The 22,292-nt window shown below is 42.0% G+C and overlaps 1 long non-coding RNA gene across 1 annotated transcript; it reads right to left on the bottom strand.

Annotated features, from left to right (window-relative positions):
• Nucleotides 1-54: 54 nt before the first annotated feature.
• Nucleotides 55-20,600, bottom strand: LOC117560231. Its single transcript, XR_004571135.1, has 7 exons — nucleotides 20,476-20,600; nucleotides 20,061-20,176; nucleotides 11,284-11,449; nucleotides 10,671-10,766; nucleotides 10,434-10,525; nucleotides 681-738; nucleotides 55-158 (listed from the first exon to the last, which is right to left on the bottom strand). It is a non-coding gene; the product is annotated as an uncharacterized LOC117560231 (long non-coding RNA).
• Nucleotides 20,601-22,292: the final 1,692 nt, after the last annotated feature.

The following is a 22,292-nucleotide window of genomic DNA, read 5'->3' as shown; positions in this document are numbered from 1 at the left end:
TGACGTGCTAAATCTCTATTGGTTAGAAACAGAAAAGATGACAGACAGCTGCAGTTAGATCAATAAATATATGTCTCTTTATTCAATGGTTTATATACACTGGAATGTAAAGAGGATTTCAGATCCACACGTCCGCTCTCCACACGCCTCGTTCACTCCTGCAGAGGAACCAGGAAGCAGCGTTAGCATTTCAGAGACACTGAGGATTATAGAGAGTTTTAATGAGTATCAGTCAGATAAGAGCATCAGAGGGAGAGTGGTGTGAGAGAGTTCAGAAAGCGCCCAGCTGTCAGAGAAGATTTCAAGTTTATCTTTCTTATGTTTTTCTCCCTATTTAATCTCAAGAAATGTAATATTTTGAGTTGTTTATCATAAATCTGGTGTGTGTGTGTGTGTGTGTTGTGTAGTGTGTGTGTGTGTGTGTGTGTGTGTGTGGTGTGTGTGTGTTAGCTGGATGGAAAGGAGGAACTAGCTGGAAGGTATTTGGCCCTCCTTTAGAAAGAATGAAGTCAGGAGAAAGTCTCCAAAGGCGGAGATTTAAAAAACTGATCCTAATAAAAACGTTTTAGCTTCCAGAGATACTGTTGCTAGGTAGGGTTGGGTTAGATCTCATGTCAGGAGTTACAATTTCTATCTGAAGACACCACGGTGGTAGTCTCTTCTCTTCTCGTGTGTTTTACCTTGCTGAGCTCAAGGGAACAGCTCCTGCACGGCGATGTCCAGCAGGACGTACGTCATCTGAGAAACAACAGAAACATCAGAACACTTTTACTACGAGAGAAACATTTATTCCTTTTAGTGACATGTAGCCAGAGGTTTTAAAGTACTTCTACTCCACTACAGCTCAGAGGTACATGGTGTACTTCCACTCCACTACATGTATTGAATACCTTCAGTTACTTCAAATCAGACTTTAGTTCCACCTGGAGTAAATCCACCAGCTACCCTGCAGTATACAAAGTCATTCAACTAGCTGCACCTTCACCAGCTTTGAGAACACTTTCATGATCAATCATTATAAACATATCATATCTATTATTCTGAAATGGACCAATCTGCACAACGACTACTTTTACTGTCTTTCACTATATTTAGATGAGAATACTTTTCATACTTTTCACTTGAGGAACATTTTGAATGCAGGACTTTTACTGTGACAGAGTATTCCTACACTCTGGTACTTCTACTTTTACTCAAGTACAAGATCTGAGTACTTCTACTTTACTGAAGTACAAGGTCTGAGTACTTCTACTTTTACTCAAGTACAAGATCTGAGTACTTTCTACTTTTACTCAAGTACAAGGTCTGAGTACTTCCACTTTTACTCAAGTACAAGATCTGAGTACTTCTACTTTTTACTCAAGTACAAGATCTGAGTACTTCTACTTTTACTCAAGTACAAGATCTGAGTACTTCTACTTTTACTCAAGACCTGAGTACTTCTACTTTTACTCAAGTACAAGCTCTGAGTACTTCTACTTTTACTCAAGTACAAGATCTGAGTACTTCTACTTTTCAGGGTTCATACACTTTTCACCAAAGACTTCTCAATGACCTTTACCTCATTTTCCATGACCAAAAAAAAATGACCACTGAAAATGGTTTATTTTAACATGGAACAGGAAAATATGGTCTGCATATGAAACATGTTGTGCTTTTCTAAAACAAATCAAATACTAGCTTACTAGCTTCTACAGGATAAGCAACTGTAGTCAGGGATGCAAACTCATCAGGTATGAAAAAGGTGACAAGGATCCGAGCCCCCCCACCCCGCGGAATATCGGCTTTGAAATGAGGAATAACAGGATGTTAGCAGTCAGAACAACTAGAGCAGCAGGTAATAATAACAGAAACGCCAAAGAGTCACATCTAATAGAAATATATAAAAGCATTTATTTTAATTGTGTAGCAGTCAGTTGATAATTCTGGCAGCACTGTTTGAGCATTTGAAAATGTATTTTCATGCCTCTGTGCAAGGCTTAGTCTTTCTATCTGTATGGCCACTAAAGTAACTAAGTTCATAAACTCAACACACTTTTTAGTGTCAGGAAGGAACCCTTGTCTTTTTCTCTGCAAACAGAATCTACCTACGGGTACAAATAAATAACCTGAACCTTGAACCTGAAGGTACATGGTGTACTTCGACTCCACTACAGTTCAGAGGTACATGGTGTACTTCGACTCCACTACAGTTCAGAGGTACATGGTGTACTTCTACTCCTCTACAGTTCAGAGGTACATGGTTGTACTTCTACTGCACTACAGTTTCAGAGTACATGGTGTACTTCTACTCCTCTACAGTTCAGAGGTACATGGTGTACTTCTACTCCACTACAGTTTCAGAGGTACATGGTGTACTTCTACTCCTCTACAGTTCAGAGGTACATGGTGTACTTCTATCTGCACTACAGTTCAGAGGTACATGGTGTACTTCTACTCCTCTACAGTTCAGAGGTACATGGTGTACTTCTACTCCTCTACAGTTCAGAGGTACATGGTGTACTTTCTACTCCTCTACAGTTCAGAGGTACATGGTGTACTTCTACTCCTCTACAGTTCAGAGGTACATGGTGTACTTCTCTACTCCACTACATGTATTTAATCCCTTTAGTTACTTCACAGATCAGGATGCAATGATGTGAAATATAACAGACTTTAGTTCCACCTGGAGTAAATCCACCAGCTACCCTGCAGTATACAAAGTCATTCAGACTAGCTGCACCTTCACGAGCTTTGAGAACACTTTCATGATCAATCATTATAAAACACATCATATATACACTGAGCAAAAATATAAACGCAACACTTTTGTTTTTGCTCCCATTTCTCATGAGATGAACTCAAAGATCTAAAACATTTTCTATAAACACAAAATAACCATTTCTCTCAAATATTGTTCTAAAATCTGAAAGAATCTGTGATAGTGAGCACTTCTCCTTTGCCGAGATAATCCATCCCACCTCACAGGTGTGGCATATCAAGATGCTGATTAGACAGCTAATGATTATTGCACAGGTGTGCCTTAGGCTTGGCCACATAAAAGGCCACTCTGAAACGTGCAGTTTTGCTTTATTGGTGGGGTCTGGGGGGGTCCGAAAACCAGTCAGTATCTGGTGTGACCACCATTTGCCTCACGCAGTGCACACACATCCTCCTTCGCAGAGAGTTGATCAGGTCGTTGATTGTGGCCTGTGATTGGTCCACTCCTCTTCAATGGCTGTGCCAAGCTGCTGGATATGGCAGGAACTGGAACACGCTGTCGTATACGCCGTTCCAGAGCATCCCAACATGCTCAATGGGTGACATGTCCGGTGAGTATGCTGGCCATGGCAAGAACTCTGAGCACTGGGATGTTTTGTTAGAGTTTATTGAAGGATATAAAAGTGTTTTTCATAATGTATTCTCATAAAATGTGTTAATAGAGGAACAGGAGAACAGTCTGTTCAGTGCCACACATACACACACCACACACAGATTCACATGACTGAGAGTCACAAGATTCACACTAACAAATAAGGCGTTGGTCAACACCACATGATTGTCATGTTACTGTATTGTTGAAATAAAAAGAATGCGCTGAGAGAAGGCGAGCGGAGTTGGTTAAGGAGGTTGACATGACATGTCACTCGCTGACTCTCCTTGCAGCAAGTAAACTTGAAACATGAGTACTGTTATCTTTGTTCACTGGGTTCTGGTTATTGAACCGAGCTGGGGTTTACCCTTACAAATTAATATAGAAATACCCTCACATTAATTGGTCCTTCGAGCCGGATTCCAATACATCGTGACGGGAAGGAGGAGGGAAAAGACACACGCCGCAAGTCTGTCGACAGCCGGGATCATCAGCCGACCACGAGAAAGACCCGGGACGCAGAATTCGTGGCCGGGCCGGTGCTTATATGTCCAACCTCCCTCAATCCTAGCCCGATTGACGGAATCCAACCGGACCAGTGACCACAGATAACGGGTAAGATAAACCGTTGATATACACGGTTACTCCGCCATTAAGGAGGTTGATAAAAAGTTGATATACACGGTTACTCCGCCATTTAAGGAGGTTAATAAAACGTTGATATACACGGTTACTCCGCCATTAAGGAGGTTGATAAAACGTTGATATACACGGTTACTCCGCCATTAAGGAGGTTGATAAAACATTGATAGAGAAAGGCCTACTCCGCCTAGGGAGGAGGATTGACGTGCCTTTGGGTACACTTATGAGTGATTGAGTGAAAGCAATGTGTAAAAGTGTCACCAGTGGAATCAGCGCACAGAGTGGAAACCTAACGGTGATAACATAAACTCTGTGGTCTGTTGAAGTACACGTAGTGGTGAATTAGGAATTAGGTTCTGACCGGCACGTTGTCCAGTAGGAACACCAAGCTAGAATCCTGGGGGTCCAATGGGAGTAAGCCTGCCGCTACAGGGGACATTGAGATATATGGAAATATATAGTCATGGCAGCACCAGTTATTGTAGCAAATGGTATAAACTGTACGGCTTCCAAGGAAAGTTGGAGAAAACAGCAGTAAGAGAATTAAGCGACAAATTGAGGGCAGCAACAGCTGGAACAACACAAGGCAAGAAAAGAAAGAAGTTAGAAGCTCAACTACGAGTTGCAGCTTTATGGGCTGAAACAAGCCCATAAAAGGACAGGTGGAGCAGAAGAAGGTATGATAGCAGCGGCTTTTTCAGTGAAAGCAGACGAGGAGACAGGGCGTTCAGGGTCAGTTGACGCTGTACGCCGCGGAGAAAGATGAGAGCGATAGTGGAAGAACACAAAGCGCAGGGAAACAAAGAATAAAAAGGAAGCAAGAGAAAGAGGTTATCCCAGATCAAAGAAAAAAGACATAAGAAGCGTCAGCATCAGCTTTCTTCATAGGAGAAGAAGGGGAGAAAATCAGATTTTCTTTGTGGGACCAGGACAGGGGAGAGGCGGGGTTAACAGAGGACGAGGGAATGATAGAGGAACAGGCAGAGGAGGAGGCAGAAACGCAGAAGGCAAATTCCTCTGCTACAGGTGCGGAAAGGAGGGGCACATGGCGAGAGACTGTGAGGAACAGAGACCACAGAACAAAGAAGGGGGACACAAGGGACAGTACAAAGACGAAAGACATTGCCCCCCCCCTTCACATAACCTACATAGTTATGACAACTGACTAGACGTAGAAAAGGAAGAAGAGGACGTCCACACACATCACATTGACCTTTCTGAAGTATTACTGAATCTGTCAGACAACAGTATTAAACCTACCAGGACAATCGAAATCAATTGGGAAAAATTAGAATTCTTATGTGACAGCGGTGCAGACTCATCAGAAGTGAACAAAGAGGTCCAAAGAATGTGGCCACCAACTGGCACTATGTTTTGTAAAATCAGCAAATGGACACATAAATCAGAGGTTCGATTTCAAAGCCCACTTTTTTATGGAAGATAGAAGGTCAGGCCTCCAGGCATCCCTCAAATTTGTGTTCCACTCAACTGCCCTGTCAATTTGCTAGGGAGAGACGGCATGGAAATGTTTAAAAAATCAGGTGTAGTACAGTCAAAGGGGGAATGCGAGCAGTAGGCCCGGGAGAGCAAAGGTGGAAGACCAGGTCTTCCTTCAAAATCCATAAACACCCAAAGTACTACTGGTCACTAGACATGCCCACAACCTGACGTGACGAACACAGGTGAACACCTGTTAACACCTATTCACCCCACAACATGGCCAAGAAGTAATGAAACCTGACGCATTTCACGTACCAACTACGTTTACAAGGAACACCCCTGGCCCAGACAAAGACTATGATGTGCTCGTGCATCGACTGACACCACAGAGGGTAGTGTTCCACTCGATGTATGCAAACCAACACGGGGATGTTGTAATAGATGCTAGGGTCCCATCAACCACTGCCTTGATAATGGAACCAGGTTCCACGCCACACATATCAGTAGCTAGGGGCCCAGGGACTTCATGGAGAGACTTAGGTTTATTAGTGGCTAGAGGTAACAGGATAACAAAATGGACAGATGACAAAAACGGTTGGCAAACTGGAGGCGGGTTAAAGCGCAAAACTCTAGGGTTTACCTTAGTGATGACACCACGCGCCCCACCTAGACGACCCTGAACAACAATGATGTATGCTAAGTGAAGAGGCCTTAGAGGTCCTGAAAACGGTGCCGCCATGCGTATGGTCACAAGGAAAATGTGATGTAGGTCGCATGGTGAACGCAAACTTGTACACGTTAGACCAAAAACTAACCACAGACCCTGAGGGAACATTCAGAATAAACAACAAGACAGTACTCCCTGTTAGTCTCTACAAAACAGCAGCTCATTTGAGTCATGGGCCGTGCCATGTCTCAACAGGAGGGATGGTGACAATAATAAATGAACACTTCCATACATACAACTACATTACATTTTCTAAAAACTTTTGTAGAGCCTGTGTAGTATGTTGCAGACACAATGCTCAAGGCAAATGAGCGACCACAGAGAGGAAAGTTCCCTCTACCAACATACCCGTTTCAACACATGCATATGGACTTCATTGAACTAACACCATGCCAAGGGTACAAATACTGTTTGGTAATGATATGTCCGTTTTCAAAGTGGGTTGAAATATTCCCAGCAAAACATGCAGACGCTATTACCGTAGCAAAAGCCATATGCAAGACAATAATACCAAACAGAGGTATTCCAGAGAAACTGTACAGTGATAATGGGTCCCATTTTGTAAATCAGGTTATTACCAAACTGTCCGAACATATGGGGATAACATTAAAAAACCATTGTGCATATCATCCACAGAGTGCAGGCTTAGTGGAAAGAACAAACGGAACAGTAAAGTTAAGACTAAGGAAAACAATGGAGGAAACAGGAAGATCATGGGTGGAATGTGTGTCTCTAGTAGAAACATGCATGAGAATCACGCCCACGGCAAAAGGGTTGTCTCCCTTTGAGATCATAACAGGAAGGCAATTCAGACTACCAATCACAGACGAGGTGAGGGAGGAGGATGATGCTGAGGCAGAGACTACATTAGCTGAATGGATGAGCAGACTCTTCAGAAGCAATGAGATAGCTCGAACAAATAACCTGCCAGACATTTCTACTCCCTTACAGGATACTCGAGTGCAGACTGGTGACCAGGTCCTCGTGAAGGTGATTAAGAGGAAGCATTGGCACTGTCCACGGTGGGACGGTCCCTACACGGTACTGCTGACAACACCGACTGCACTAAAAATCGCCGAAAGAACTACGTGGATACATCAGAGCCACTGCAAAAAGATAATACCTCTCCAACTTAACGACGGATAAGTGGTGGAAGTCCGGCTACAAAGGGCGGTGTTTCATTAGGAAATACTGGTCTCAACCCCGGTGAAGAAAACAACAGAACCACTATCACCAATAGACTATGTTGGGAAAGGTGTTGTGTGTAGTGACCCTGCTGGGTCTGACGCTAATGACTATAAAGACACTGTAACCAGCTAGTAATTATGAAAACAGGAGGGAATGTTAGAGTTATTGAAGGATAAAAGTGTTTTCATAATGTATTCTCATAAAATGTGTTAATAGAGGAACAGAGAACAGTCTGTTCAGTGCCACACATACACACACACACAGATTCACATGACTGAGAGTCACAAGATTCACACTAACAAATAAGGCGTTGGTCAACACCACATGATTGTCATGTTACTGTATTGTTGAAATAAAAAGAATGCGCTGAGAGAAGGCGAGCGGAGTTGGTTAAGGAGTTGACATGACATGTCACTCGCTGATTCTCCTTGCAGCAAGTAAACTTGAAACATGAGTACTGTTATCTTTGTTCACTGGGTTCTGGTTATTGAACCGAGCTGGGGTTTACCCTTACAAAGTAATATAGAAATACCCCACAGTTTTCAGCCTCCAGGAATTGTGTACAGATCCTTGCAACATGGGGCCGTGCATTATCATGCTGCAACATGAGGTGATGGTCGTGGATGAATGGCACAACAATGGGCCTCAGGATCTCGTCACGGTATCTCTGTGCATTCACAATGCCATCAATAAAATGCACCTGTGTTTGTCGTCCATAACATACGCCTGCCACACACGCTGTCTGCCATCTGCCCTGAACAGTGAAAACCGGGATTCATCCGTGAAGAGAACACCTCTCCAACGTGCCAGACGCCATCGAATGTGAGCATTTGCCCACTCAAGTCGGTTACGACGACGAACCGGAGTCAGGTCGAGACCCCCGATGAGGACGACGAGCATGCAGATGAGCTTCCCTGAGACGGTTTCTGACAGTTTGTGCAGAAATTCTTTGGTTATACAAAGCGATTGTTGCAGCAGCTGTCCGAGTGGCTGGTCTCAGACGATCCTGGAGGTGAACATGCTGGATGTGAAGGTCCTGGGCTGGTGTGGTTACACGTGGTCTGCGGTTGTGAGGCCGGTTGGATGTACTGCCAAATTCTCTGAAACGCCTTTGGAGACGGCTTATGGTAGAGAAATGAACATTCAATTCACGGGCAACAGCTCTGGTGGACATTCCTGCTGTCAGCATGCCAATTGCACGCTCCCTCAAAACTTGTGACATCTGTGGCATTGTGCTGTGTGATAAAACTGAACATTTTAGAGTGGCCTTTTATTGTGGCCAGCCTAAGGCACACCTGTGCAATAATCATGCTGTCTAATCAGCATCTTGATATGCCACACCTGTGAGGTGGGATGGATTATCTCGGCAAAGGAGAAGTGCTCACTATCACAGATTCTTTCAGATTTGTGAACAATATTTGAGAGAAATGGTTATTTTGTGTTTATAGAAAATGTTTTAGATCTTTGAGTTCATCTCATGAGAAATGGGAGCAAAAACAAAAGTGTTGCGTTTATATTTTTGTTCAGTGTATATTATTCTGAAATGGACCAATCTGCACAATGACTACTTTCACTATATTTTGATGAGAATACTTTTCTACTTTTACTTGAGGAACATTTTGAATGCAGGACTTTTACTGTAACAGAGTATTCCCACACTCCCAGTATTCCCCCACAAGATCTGAGTACTTCTACTTTGACTAAAGTACAAGATCTGAGTACTTCTACTTTTATTAAGTACAAGATCTGAGTACTTCTACTTTATTAAGTACAAGATCTGAGTAGCCTACTTCTACTAAAGGATAAGATTTGAGTACTTCTACTTTTAATCAAGTACAAGATCTATACTTATACCACCTCTGTTTATAGCCTATGAAAAAAACTATTAGAAAACGAAGGCTAAAGCTAACGTTAGCAGATAGTGACAATGTATGCTAGCTAGCTAGCTCAACGATTCCTTAAATAATATTGCGACAGAAAACCGTTTCAGTTCACATGATCACATCACGCTCTCCCGCTCTGCTCTGAACACCTGAACGGCCCGTTCTAACAGCTGTTCACCAGCGGCTCAGTCTGTGCCACAGTGACTCCGCACAGTTAACGAACGCACCGTAGCTAATGTAGCTGACCCTCATCCCGGAGCAGCAGAGTTCAGCCGACAGGCAGGAAGACTCGAGCACACAGCTCACGCTTCATATATTAAAAAATAACACCATGCGCGTCATGATGGCATATAACAGCTCACGACCGCAGATTATTTCAGCGATTAGATTAAATGTAAATTATATTTGACGCAACTTTAGTTACATTTCCATGACTTTTCCAAAACTTTGGGAAAAATATTGTTTTCCATAACTTTTCCAGGGCCTGGAATTTGCATTTTCAATTTCCATGACTTTTCCAGGTTTTCAATGACCGTACGAACCCTGACTTTTACTTAAGTACAAGATCTGAGTACTTCTACTTTTACTCAAGACCTGAGTACTTCTACTTTTACTCAAGTACAGGATCTGAGTACTTCTACTTTTACTCAAGTGCAAGATCTGAGTACTTCTACTTTTACTGAAGTACAAGGTCTGAGTACTTATACTTTTACTCAAGTACAAGATCTGAGTACTTCTACTTTTACTCAAGACCTGAGTACTTCTACTTTTACTCAAGTACAAGCTCTGAGTACTTCTACTTTTACTCAAGTACAAGATCTGAGTACTTCTACTTTTACTCAAGCACAAGATCTGAGTACTTCTACTTTTACTCAAGTACAAGATCTGAGTACTTCTACTTTTACTCAAGTACAAGATCTGAGTACTTCTACTTTTACTCAATTACAAGCTCTGAGTACTTCTACTTTTACTCAAGTACAAGATCTGAGTACTTCTACTTTTACTCAAGTACAAGATCTGAGTACTTCTACTTTCACTCAAGATCTGAGTACTTCTACTTTTACTCAAGATCTGAGTACTTCTACTTTTACTCAAGATCTGAGTACTTCGTACATATTTCGATTTTTCTTGTAATTCCTAAATATGTTTTCTTATATTCACGTCAGATTCTTTGAGTTCTTTAATGTATTTGTTTGTTTACCTGCTTGTTGAGGACGGGCTGCTGGAACCCGTCGAACAGAAGTCGAACTCCTTCGTATTTTGAGTCCTGACCGATGAACTTCACCACAAAATCTGAAACACATTGAGATGAAATAAACAGGAATCTTGTTTGAATGTTGGAGTTTTAATCAATTAGATACGATCAGACGTTTCTTGGGAGTGCCGAAGCACTTCCTCTCGGATCAATGGAGAAGGTATTTGTACTGAAGGAGGAAACCTGGTAAATAATTCATCATGGCCTCGAAGGTCTTCTTGGCTCGGCTCTGTTTCTCCTCCGGCTTCAGCTCCTCGCTGCTCTCACAGAAAACAGCGTCTGCAGGAAAATCAAAAACACATTAAACCTCCGACGTTTTATTATTACATTTATATTAAAATGTAAATTAACTGCTTTAATCTCAGGGAATATTTAATTTAATTATTCTCGTATATTTGCTATTTTATTATCTCAATAAATCGAATATTTTCAATGTATTAATAATATAAATGAACTGGTTTAATGTCAGGGAATATTACACACACACACACACACACACACCACACACACACACACACACACACACACACAACACACACACACACACACACACACACACACACACACACACACACAACACACACACACACACACACACACACACACACACACACACACACAATACACACACACACACACACACACACACACACACACACACACACACACACACACACACACACACACACACACAACACACACACACACACACACACACACACACACACACACACACACACACACACACACACACACACACACACACACACACACACACACACACACACACACACACCTCTGCAGCTGAGTGATGAGCGACACCACGTTGTGCTCCTGCAGGATTTGCTCCAGTTTGCTCTGCAGGTATTGATCCATGTACGCCTCCAAGGTGTTTTTGAAGAGGATCCGCCCGGCGGCCAGAGCGTGGTTCAGCCAATCAGCCGTGCCGAACACCGTGCGGCCTGAGAATCAGAGGACACCAAAGAGAAAAACAGTCTTAAAAACACACATCTGAGACCCCCATCTCCGCAGAAACAAACTGTTCTGTCGCAGCATCAGGGCTAGGGATGCATATCGTTGACTTTTTTACGATACCACTGAACGATACCGATACTCGACCGATACATCGTGATATTTTCTTGATGCATAAGGGAAAAATGTAAGCGCTTTATGATATAGTTAACATGTCAAATTAATTGTGGGACTTCGACCTTTTAGTACTGAACAAACAATGAAAAACACGTTTGACAACACGGGCTTGAAGACTGTACATTCCTGTACTCTGACTTTATGTGACAGTAGCAAATGTTTTGAGAGGTTGGATGTGTTGCCGCCTGTAACGGAGGTGATCTCTGGGTCCATAGATCTCGGCCTCCATTACGGATTCTGTAGCTTCATTGGTGGCAAAGTGTATGTAGTTTGTGCATCTGTCTGTGTTTTAGTTTGTCTGTCTCTGTTTCCTGGTTTTATGTTGAAAAGTGTTCCCCTATCCCCATGTCTGTTGCTGATTGTGTGCACCTGGTGCCCTGTGTTGTCTCCTCACCTGTGTCCCGTTGGTTTGATTAGTGTGGGTGTGTATTTAGGCTCTGTTGCCCTGTCTGTTGGGAAGCTGGTAGTGTGGTGGCTGGTGACTGTGCGCACAGGAGCAGCAGATTGAGGCTGTGTCATATCATATGTGTATGAGTTAATAAATGCCCACACCGGGTTGTATTTTTGGACGTTCGGCCTCCTTGTTTGGTCGGGGCGCTCAATTGTCAGCTTCACACCGCCTTTCCCAGAAATAAACTTCTTGCAGTGGTTACAGACCCCCACCATTCAGACTGGCAGTGGTTACAGACCCCACCATTCAGACTGGCATTGGTTACAGACCCCACCATCATACTGGCAGTGGTTACAGACCCCACCATTCAGACTGGCAGTGGTTACGGACCCCACCATTCAGACTGGCATTGGTTACAGACCCCACCATCATACTGGCAGTGGTTACAGACACCACCATTCAGACTGGCAGTGGTTACGGACCCAACCATCAGACTGGCAGTGGTTACAGACCCCACCATCAGACTGGCAGTGGTTACAGACCCCACCATCAGACTGGCAGTGGTTACAGACCCCACCATCAGACTAGCAGTGGTTACAGACCCCACCATCAGACTAGCAGTGTTTACAGACCCCACCATTCAGACTAGCAGTAGTTACAGACCCCACCATCAGACTAGCAGTGGTTACAGACCCCACCATCAGACTGGCAGTGGTTACAGACCCCACCATCAGACTGGCAGTGGTTACAGACCCCACCATCAGACTGGCAGTGGTTACAGACCCCACCATCAGACTGGCAGTGGTTACAGACCCCACCATTCAGACTGGCAGTGGGTACAGACCCCACCATTCAGACTGGCAGTGGGTACAGACCCCCACCATTCAGACTGGCAGTGGTTACAGACCCCACTAGGGCTGCACGGTATTGAAAAAAACTGACATCGCGATTTTCCCCCCCCCAGCGGTATATTACGTTTTTTTTAACCTGTTAATCCCCAAAGTCCCGGCGGGTACTTTACTTTTTTTTTCACGACACTGTGTCTCAGGGGATCGTAATATTTAAGAACCTATTAATGTGTTATACCAGATTAACGGAAATAATCTCAGCTAACTGACGATACAAACCATTTTATACCAAAACAAAACACAAGTCTCATAAGAAGCATCTAAATGACCCCTGAGCGAAAAATGCTAACGCACTTTGGCACAGAACTCAAGATAAAAGTACCCTTATTATTACTTATTGTTGATTGATTGATTGATTGAAACGTTTATTAACAGCTTGTATATTGGGTACAGTACAGTACAGCTCAAAACATACAATTGTTAAGGGGATGCAGACCAGAGAAAGACTTTCGTCTTGTTTACATCAGGGTCCCCCCATTTCCAATTCATCATGTCATTTAAGACATATAAGACATATAAGACATATAAGACATATTTGACATACAGATGGCTTATTTACAATTTTCATTTTAGATTTCGTTCTAATACATCCTAACCGGACATTTAAGACATACCAAGTCTACAGATATACAGTTAGTAACAGAGTCTAAAATGCGAGTATATACATAGATGGGGGGGGGGGGAAGCTGTCCATTGAACGACAGGTTGAGATTTGTACCATTACCGGGGCCAGTTTTGCAATGCTCTCCCCCGAAGGTGCTCTTTAAGAGAGGTTTGGAAGGTAAGTATAGTTTTACTTTCCTTTACAGTTGTGGGAAGAGCGTTCCACCTTGATGTGGCATCATTGCGAAACGTGTATTCCCCCTTTTTTGTGCCAAATCTGGGTTTCACATGATTTGTGGAGCTCCCTCTGGTGTTATGATCATGGTATTCCTTGACCTTTGGGAAGCATTTTGACATGTACATGGGTACCATAGAGGTGTAGTGGATCTTGTAGACCAGGCCCATTGCAAGTAGCTGTACTCTGTCGTCTACTCTAAGCCATCCTAGGTTGTCAAAGTGGGCAGAGGTGAGGTGGGTTCTAGATGAAAGGTCAAGCAGTAGTCTGACCAGTTTATTTTGCGATGTTTGAAGTTTTATTTTTAGCGCCTTGGAGGTGCTATGGTACCATGACGTGCAAGCATAGTCATAGTACCCTTGAATGAGTGCTCCTGCCAGAGTCTTCAGGATGTTCTTGTTTTACCAGAGAGGAGATCCGGTATAGGAATCTAGTTCTTTGATTGACTTTTTTTATTACATTGGATGCCATTTTGTCACAGGAGAGGTTTGCCTCAAGAATAGATCCTAGGTATGTAATTTCCTTCTTACTTGTGACAATAATGTCGCCCACTGCAACTGAGAAGTCGTCGGATTTGCTGAGATTATGTTTCGAACCGAAGAGAATGGACTCTGTTTTACCCAGGTGTAATGATAATTTATTATCGGCGAGCCAGGTGCAGATTCTGCCGAGCTCGGAGCTGAGGGTTTTTTCAACCTGCAACCTGTTCCTGCCAGAGACCAGCAGGGCTGAGTCGTCCGCGAACAGGAACAAGTTGCAGTCACATGCTGATGACATGTCATTTACCTACTGACCTAATATGCTTCCTTGTGGAACACCACAGCTCACTGGGAGGGGGGAGGACAGAGTACCGTTTACCTCCACCATCTGTTCTCTCCCCTCCAGGTAGGATTGCATCCAGCTCACCGATAGTTTTATCAAAACCAATTGCTTTTAGCTTGTCAATCAGAATGGGGTGATTGACAGTGTCGAAAGCCTTTTGTAGGTCCAGCATCACCATGCCGCAGTACTTGCCCTCGTCCACCTCTTGTTTGATGTGGTCGCTCAAATAAAGAAGGCATGTGTCAGTGGAGTGGGATGTTTCTAAAGCCAGATTGAAATTCATAGATTAGTTTCTTTTCCGCGAGGTACTTTTTGACCTGTTCATATACTATTTTTTCCATGACTTTCGAGATGGAGGTAAGTATAGAAACAGGGCGGTAGTTGCCTGGGTCCAATTTGCTGCCCTTTTTGTGCAAGGGGGTTACTCTTGCAATTTTGAAGTCTTTGGGTACTTTTCCCTGTTTTTATGGAGAGGTTAATTATGTGAGCTATGACTGGTGAGATGGCGGTTTGCTGTGTCTCTGAGGAATTTGGAGGGGATATTGTCGTGGCCAGTGGCCTTGTTAGGTTGGAGGGCGCTCAGTTTAATGAGTACCTCTGCTGTTGTTACCCTTGCTAGACTGAAATCATCTTTGCGTACCCCTAGGTTTTTGTAGTAGGTCATGATGTGATCTACTCCAAAAAGCCCTGAGTGGGAGGGTAATTTATTACAAGAGTTGTGGCTATGTTTGTGAAAAAAAATGTTCAAGTACTTGGCCACATCCAGTTTGTCTGTGATGAGCCGGTTATCTGTCTTTATGTTTAAGTTAGAAAATCTCGTTTTGAGTTTTTTACTGCAGCCAAGCTGGTTATTGAGTCATTTCCAAAGTTCACGGGGTTTATTTTTGTTTTCCTCAGTTTTGACATTGATGAAATTCTTTTTGGCAGTTTTGATCATGGAGCTTACGTCATTTCTTAGTCCTGTTTCTTTCAATTTTGAGTTCAGTCACGTGGGCCTGGAGTTCACTGCTCGTGCTTTTGGAAAGCATTGACTGACTTTTATGAAACTCAGAGCATTTTTTGTCTCTGGTTTTTCATGGCGGTCAGTATGCCGGAGTGCAACCACGGCTCAGCGCGATTTTTTACCCTGGTTGTTCTTAGGGGGGGCCAAATCATTGAGTATTGCAGAGAATTTGTTTTGAAACCAAGCCATGTTTCTTCAACTTGTGGTACCACTGAGCTCATCCGACCAGTCCAGGCTCTGCACTAGCTGCACTTACAAGATATCCGATTAAAGCTGAGGTTCCACAGATTATTTAGGTATATAGTATCATCACTGAGTGATCTGAACTCGGACAGGGGAAGCAAACACAGACAATCACAACACGTACCTTTACGTAGCTTCTAGGGGAGATGTCTCACCGTAGCTGTCAATCTGATCAAAAGACGTGTTCAATGGCATTAAAACGAGAAAGAAAAAAACGCGGCTGAATCGGTTGATCCATAGGTTTTTAACGTCTCTGTATAAAAAAAATGATTTAATTTATAATCCATAATTCCATTTTTATGTAAATATCGCAGAGCAAAAGTTAGCTGCTAATGGTAGCCACCAGAGTGGCTGCTGCTTCCGGTCTTGGCTATGCGGAAGTCTCACACACACACACATGACCAAATAAGGACTGTGTGATTTCCCCTCGATTCCATTGGCTCTGACGGTCAGAAAGAGATGTCACATGTCAAAATCCAGCAAGGTGGGCCAGAGATATGGAAAATCCACCCAAATGGCCCCAAAAGAGGGGTTTTTTGTGCTAAATCTGTCTAAAAAGGTCAAATATCAGGGGAAGTTCTACACACACCAACACATGAACAAATAAGGAGTGAGAGTGACGACGCATAGTCAAAACCGGAAGCTGCATACCATTGCAGCTAACTTTTGTGCTCCGATTTTTACATAAAAATGGAATTATTAATTAATTATTAACTGTGGGTTTTCTCCGGAAGTTTTTCCTTGTACGATGTGAGGGTCTAAGGACAGAGGGTGTCGTATTGTCATACTGATATTTTGTACAAACTGTAAAGTCCACTGAGACAAATGTAACATTTGTGATATTGGGCTATATAAATAAACATTGATTGATTGATTGATTGAATTATGGATTATAAACAATTGCTTCAAAGCCACAGATACATTATCAACCTATGGATCAACCGATTCAGCCGCGTTTTTTCTTTCTCGTTTAATGCCATTGAACACGTCTTTTGATTAGATTGACAGCTACGGTGAGACGATCTCCCGTAAAAGCTCCGTAAAAGGTACGTGTTGTGATGTCTGTGTTTGCTTCCCCTGTTGCGAGATCGGATCGCTTAGATACTATACTTAAATAATCTGTGGAGTCTCAGCTTTAATCGGATATATTTTATGTGCAGTTTCGATAAGTAATAAGGGTATCTTTATTTTGAATTATGTGCTAAAGTGCGTTAGCATTTTTAAAAAAATGAATAAAACCGCACGTCCCTGCGGTGTGAATACCGCGCATGCGCATACCGCGGTTATCGCCATGACACGGTATATCGTTCAGCTCTAGACCCCACCATTTAGACTGGCAGTCATATGCAGCCACACTTTAGATTTTCGTGCCGACATCGATCTAATGAAAAAACGAAAGCTAACCGAAAGGCTCAGACGTTCGGGAGGAAGGTGAAGGGCGTCTCGATACTGATTGGCTGGAATCAGTATCGAAAATCGGATCTGATTTCGGTACGGTATACCGTAGCCGCCAGTAACCGGTATTTCGGTAATACTGGGAACCGGTATGCATCCCTAATCAGGTCTAAAACCACCAGACTCAGAGACAGTTTCATCCCATAAGACTATTAACCCTGTAAAGCCCAAATATAGAAAAACATTAGCATAGTGAGGCTGAACAAAAGGAAATGTTGACTATGTAAATGTAGTCTTTTAAAAAAACAAAACATTTACTGACTTTTTTAGGATAGCTTAAAGTGATGTTTTCAAATAACAACCGGGGGCCTTACAGGGTTAACCACCAGAACCTTTTAAAGAACATCCATAAACATTCATCTGTAAATTATTTATCTAATATATCATATTCCATTCACTTACGAGTTACGTATATATTTATATTGTTGTATGTCTGATATTTTAGAGTATATGGAGGGAGAGCAGCAGGGGAGAGGCTACCACGAGTAGGAGCTCTCGCCCTAAATTGTGGGTTGGGTTAAGTGCAGTGTGTGGTGCCGTGTGTGTTTACAATTGCCGAGTTGTGTGCCTCTGGTAGAGGGGTGTTCGCGGTGCCGTGTTCTTTGTGTGGTGTGCCGTGCTAAAGCTATTAAACTAGCCCTGTTTTGAAGTGTTTCAAGTGGGCTTCACAGTCTAGTGGGGGTTCCTTGTGTCTCGTGGTCTCGCTTCCTCTCCTCTTATCCCATGAAGTGTTATTGGAAGGTTCTGACAAAGCGGTAGTGTTTCCTGCCACACCTGAGCGAATCCAACATATATTACACTGAGAATAGACTCTTCTTGCACTCTCTATTTTATTGTGGATTTATAGTATTTGTGTTACTGTATGTTCAATAAAGGTGTATTTTTGCTAAATCTTGAGACATTACCACTGTATGTACTAGGCCAGTGATTCTCAAACTGTTTTCAATAATGTAAAATTGGTATATTTATCTCTTTTTTTTTCATTAACATAAAATAAATCTCACGTACCCCCTGCAGTACTCCAACGTACCCCTAGGGGTCCACGTACCCCCATTTGAGAACCACTGTACTAGGCAGGGCCAGATCTGGGGGGCGCTGTGCTGGCAGCTCTGGGAGGGGGAAACATTTTTTTGACCGTTGGCGCTCATTCTAATTTTCGGCCTTGATGTAACAACATTCATAATTAAGTAAATGTAACACCCTTTTTACCCCGGTTACACTTTTCATTGGCCCTGTACGATGGGCGCTGTAAGTGATGAAAGTGGGGGGATGTTGGCTTATCTGGCGCCCGCAGCTCACAGCCAAAGTGCGAGCGTGGGAGCGAGAGAGCGAGCGAGGGAGAGAGAGAGAGAGGGCGCACCGGTACCGTGCGCTGTTGTTATTAGCATCTGGTGCTAGCTGCGCTAACGGAAATAAGAAGTAGATGTTTCTACAAAACCAGGGTGGAGGAGAGCTCTCCTGTCAGACTGAGAGGCTCAGTGAGGTAAAGGACTCTCTGAGTGTTTAGATAGTTCACTTTAGTCTAAGTTATCTCAGTGGGTCTCAAACGTTTTGACCACAATTTATGTAAACACATATTTCCAAGGCACTCCTTTATAATTATTGGGATAAATAAAACAGGGTTTGAATATCATTCCAATGTATACTATAGGACAGTAAACCAAAAATATCATTTACAGCTGGAGAAATACAAAAATATGCATAAATAAATAAATGTTAAGGTAAAATAAGATATAAATGAACAACAAAAATAAAAATAAGTTACATGTATTTGTTATTGGCTATGGTAGGTTATTGGTTATGTTCACATACTTATGATTATTAAAATGTAAACCGATCTTTTCCATATGGGTGTTTTAGAGTTGTACCCCCTAGATCAGGTCTCTAGTCATTTGTGTGCTCAAACTGCACCAGATTGAAGCATTTTACTTCAACGTACGGGGGGGCATACCCCCGGACCCCCCTAGAGGATGTGACGTCCACCCCCCAATTCAAACATGTTCATACAATACTGAATACATTTGAAAGCCATTTTGACGTATATCACCTATGTCAATAAGTTTTCCTGTTTTTGTAGTGTATTTGTCTTTTGTGAGAGATTTTTCATTATTCTTTATATATAAATCTCGCATAGGGCAGCAAATTGTCCTAGAACCGGCCCTGGTACTGGGCCTCAAGAGCCTTTCTTCTGCTGGCAGACTCATAGAAACAAATTGGCGGGGCGCACTTCGCACGCACTAAAAAATTCAACGCGCTCACGCTCACATTATGCTGGGCCCACGTGCCTTAGCACCGCTGCTATGACTCCATCTGGGGAAACACTGTGTCCTATAATATATATATATTCATGTTGCTCTGTTGGAGGAATCAGAAATCAGGTTTATTACCAGGTAGGTTGACACATCGTACGAGGAATTTGACTTAAAACAAGTAAAACTAAAATTAAAAAAATATAGTAAAATTACAAAATGAAGTGATTTACATTGAAATAGAATGGAATAAATATATATATTTTAAATAAATAAGAAAATAAAAAAGCCTGGGACTTCAGTTTTCATTGACATATCTACACTGAAGCTGCTACATGGACAATAAAGCCTTGAAATTTCAAAAGCTTAGGAAAAATAACTCCAACTTTTCCCAGAAACGTTTAAAATAACTTCGAAACATCATTCTTTACGAACCGAAACCCGAAGAGACTTCAGGACACGACCCGGATTCTCCTGGTCTCTGAGAGAGAAATGGATCCGTGTGATTTACTTACCGACGAACATCATGTAGTCGTACATGCCGTCCACAGAGAGCGTTTCCTCAAAGAAGTTTAGGGTTGTGTTTCCTCTCCGAAAGGTTGGCGTTGTTCCTGAACAGGTCGTTGAACAGCTGCAGGGCAAAGAGGAGCACAATCAGTGAAGGGATCATCAAATTACAAAAGTGACCTCTGGAGGAAGTAACAGGAAGTAGATTTAAGATGACTTCTCCTAACCGTAGTACATGCTAAAATCCCATGCTACCTATTCCATACCTTAAGTGGACCTATCATGCTATATTGAAAACATATATTGTCGGGCCATACCTATACAAAACATGTCTGTGAAGTTTTTACCACACATATACAGAGTGTGTGTTAGGTGTGTGTATACAGAGTGTGTGTTAGGTGTGTGACAGAGTGTGTGTTGGACCTTCTTGTTTGTTCTCGTTGGACGGGCTCAGGATGGTGAGTTCTGGGCGGCTGGGTTTTGCTTTCGGAGACTCGCAGGAGTTGAAGAAAGACTGAAGGAAAGGATCCAGGTTCTGTCCTTTCTGTAAAAAAAACAAAAAGTTAATATCGTCAGCGTCAGGATGGATTTATAAAGGAATGTTACAGACATTCGAAGGTTACAAATTGAAAAAACTGCGGCGTCAGTGAAGGGTTGTAATTAAGAAAATATTTTGAATATATATACCAGATTGATATTGTTCATTTGAGAGGCAAAAACCTTTAAAAAGTGGTGTTATTCGGTTAATCTGGAAATGTAATCTCAAAGAATGTCTGGTTATCCCTAGAGAATAATAACTTCTCGTTACTTTTGGAGATTTTCTCGTAGATGTATCCCTTAAATCTTGGAGAATACTCAATCTTTTTCCCTGTGAATTCATGACTTTAAAATCTGAGAGAATATTCGATTTTTTACTTTTTTCTCATTAAAGGATTTATTTACGAATAACGTAAGAAAATATTAGTGTGTTTTTGTGATTTTATAATCTTATAATATTTGAGTATGTTTCCTCAACAAAAACAAAAATGGAGAATACTCACTACTCACAAGTTATAAGATTATAAAATCATACATTTGCTCAAAACACTCATATTCTCTGACATTATTAGTAAATAAATAATACTTTCAAGTAAAAATCTAATATTCTCTCACTTTTTTTCTCTTTTCATTATTGTTCTTTTACGTCTTACAATATCTGATTTATTATAGGAATATATTACCCCCACATATTCTTTAAGTTAACCTACAACAGACCTAAGACTGATATAATAATAATAATAATATATAATATAATAATAATACCCCCCCGTGACTTCTACTGGCAAAACAACAACAACAACTCCTCTTCAAGAAGCAGCAGCGTTTCCTCACGATACAACGTTTAAAGACAAGAAACCGAAGATATGATTAAATTAAAGTTAAATATTAAGTACAGCTCACTAATGGACTCACCCTCTTTTTATCAGCTTCCCCGGTACGGACTTAAACATCTTTCCTGTGAAACAAAAACAAATCAGTTAAATGGTAAATAAGTAAAGTAATAAAGTAAAATAGGAAAAAGTGAAGGATATAATGTTGATATTTAGAAAAAAGGCTGAAGCTTCCGGCTCTCATTCAGAATCACACAAATTAGGCATTTCCATTTCCTTTAACCTGTTGAGCCCCGAGCCTGTTTGTCAGGTCTCAGGCTCGAAAGAACAAATGACCATATCTTCACTTCTAAAAGGGGGAACATTAATAATCTTTGTTCTCAAAGCAAGGATAAACCTGTGAGTTGGATGTAGAAGAGTCAGAATCAATATAGACGTTTTTATTTTAAAGTAAATTCAGATGGAACATCGTAAAAAAAATGTAAAATATAGTGTCCGTCCAAACAGAAACCATGACTTATAGTGAAAACCAGCCTTGAATGATGGGATGGAAGACTAAACGCTTTAGGAATCCAAAGTACAACATATAATAAGTACCCTGAATCAAGATTGATGCAAAACAAGTGAAGTTTGACCTTTTTAGACAGGTTTAGAAAAATAAAACCCACTTCTGGGGTCATTTGGGTGGATTTTCCATATCTCTCCGGCCCCCCCAGAGAGAGAGTGCTCGATTTTGATGATTGACACCCTCTTTCTACCGTCCACAAGCCCGTCCACACAGCGGCGTGCGTTGAAGCTTCCAACGCTTCCTGCCCATTCACTTTGAATGGGGTGACGTCACTTTAGCCGAACTGCATTGTGGGAAGCGAC

The sequence above is a fragment of the Gymnodraco acuticeps genome, unplaced genomic scaffold (genome assembly GCF_902827175.1).
Source record: "Gymnodraco acuticeps unplaced genomic scaffold, fGymAcu1.1, whole genome shotgun sequence".
Classification (NCBI taxonomy): domain Eukaryota; kingdom Metazoa; phylum Chordata; class Actinopteri; order Perciformes; family Bathydraconidae; genus Gymnodraco; species Gymnodraco acuticeps.
The sequence above is the reverse complement of the archived record's forward strand: the minus strand, read 5'-3'. Positions and strand labels throughout refer to the sequence as shown.